Source organism: Piliocolobus tephrosceles, chromosome 4 (genome assembly GCF_002776525.5).
Source record: "Piliocolobus tephrosceles isolate RC106 chromosome 4, ASM277652v3, whole genome shotgun sequence".
Classification (NCBI taxonomy): domain Eukaryota; kingdom Metazoa; phylum Chordata; class Mammalia; order Primates; family Cercopithecidae; genus Piliocolobus; species Piliocolobus tephrosceles.
Window position 1 is genome coordinate 128,941,440 of NC_045437.1, and position 2,386 is coordinate 128,943,825.

The following is a 2,386-nucleotide window of genomic DNA, read 5'->3' on the forward strand; positions in this document are numbered from 1 at the left end:
ATAACGCAACTATCTGCCCACTGGTCAGGTAATCTGATGTAAGCTCTGTGACCACATATCCAGTATAATCCAGTGGGGACTATCCAGTCCCAGTGGGACTCTGGGTGGGTCTGCACAGTTTGCAACTTTGGGAATTTACTGAATGGATTTCTCTTTGTGTGATTTGAACTCCACCAAGTGACTGTCTTTGTGGTACCCTTATACAGTTTCTGTCCCAGACAACTAAGTCATCCTACGGGGTGAGTGAATTCTTTTCCTTCTCTAGCTATGCAATATTGCCCAATAATTGAGGCTTTTAGGACCCAGAAATTATCAGGGTGATTCTTTTGAGCCGGGAATTCATCAGGAACTGGGTCTGTAGGTACTAATTCTCGGGCTTCCCATGGCCATTGATCTCTCATTACAGTTCCTCCACATACATAACATGAAGTGACATTGAGAGACTGGGCTACATGCTCGGCTAATTGCAAAAACAAATTTCTTGGTTTTCCTGGAATTTCTGGTACTGGCACTTTAGTTTATCACAGAAGTTTTGAAATACTGTCTCAGGAGAGTGTTTATAAACTTTTTCTCAAACCACGATATTTACTTGAAGATCCAATCTAACTCCATCAATTTTTAGGGTTACATGTTCCCCTTTTTTTCCAGCGAGGATCAAGAGGATTGGTTATTAGTAGCTCTAAGGGATTACATTGTCCCTTAGTACAGGGAGGGCCATTTTTTCCTTTCTGAAGGTAGACTGGATCTTTTTCATATTTTTTCTTTAATCCAAGTGGCCTAAATGACACAAGATCAGTATTTACATTTATTTCCACACAGTCCTAATTTATGACAGATATACTTATTTTCTGCCATATAGTCTCCTTTCTAAAGAAAACTATACTTTATTCCTAACTTATTACTGTTAATGACAGCACAGGCATCAAATTTTAAGGTGACTTGTTTGGGCACCCTTTTTTTTTTTTTTCTGTTTTGGCTAACACTTTACTTTTATCGTTTATGAGCCCCTACCAGTCTTCAGTTCTTAATCTTATTTTAAAAACTGTGGTCATGGGAGGCTCAGATGGTTCACAATACACATCAGGTTGGTCATTTCCTGGGCTACATACCGTGTATAGAATAACATTATACAAACTAACTCTTTTTAGAGTTCCAGTACACTTATAATAACCATAAAATAATAGGACCATAGCAACCTTTTGTCCTACCTCAGTGACTTGATGTATACACTGGAAACAGCTCTCAGTCTGAGCAAGGTCAGTTGAAGTCCTTACTGTACAAGTCCAAATTTTAAGGAAAATTAGTCCCGCGATGAGTTTTCTCATGCTTCGGCCATGCGTAGACCAGTCAGCTTCTGGGTGTGACTGGAGCAGGGCTTGTCGTCTTCTTCAGAGTCACTTTGCAGGGGTTGATGAAGCAGCTCCCATCCATGTACTGCTCACAGTCTACTGATGTTTAAGGATGGTTTTGGAGGTTGGGCCTGCTAGAATAAACTGAGTCCAACACCTCTACACAGTTTTTTGTTCAACTGGGCTCTCTGACACTGGGAGCAAGGCGGTGGGGTTTAGGATGTTGCAAACTTCAATGCTTATGTGGGGATTTTCAGGTAGCGATCTTTGATACTTGGTTAATCTAGCATTTGTTAACCAATGATGTGCTTTGGTGTTTATCAAAGTTACCACAGCATAGGGGGCCTTTATATTCAGGTTTTGCCTAAGGGTCAGTTTATCTGCTGCTTGTGCTAACAGGGCCGTTGCTGCTAGGGCCCTTAGACCTGGGGGCCACTCTTTGGAAACCCTGTCTAGTTGTTTTCAGAGATAGGCCTTGGCCAGGGCCCCACAGTCTGGGTTAAAACTCCAACTGCCATTTTTTTCTCTTTCTGGCATATAGAGTGTAAAGAGTTTTGTCAGGTCAGGTAGCCTCAGGGCTGGGGCTGACATGAGCTTTTCTTTTAACTCATGAAAAGCTCGTTGCTATTGATTGTAATCAATGTAGTTTATCTCATCTACATTTTTATTCACTGTTACCCACCAAAATATTGAATGAAATCCTGCAGCTATTTGATTTCAACCTCTTAAATTGATCTGGTATTCCTGGTGGGACTCCAATTGAGTCTAAACAGACATGAGAGCCAAAACACCCATAAGGGGCTTCTCTCATTTTACAATGTCTTATTTTTTTCCTTCTGGTTGATGAAATGCCAGCGTGAAAGGGATAGCCAATTGGACTAAAAGTACAAGTGCCACTCCAGTTATTTGGCAGAGTGCCCAGTAAAGGTCCACCACAATACCACCACACATCCACTCGGGGATGAACAAGGGCTGACTGATTGATAAGCTCTTGAAAATTCTTAAACTCACTGCGTTCCTTCAGGTCTCCAAGGAAC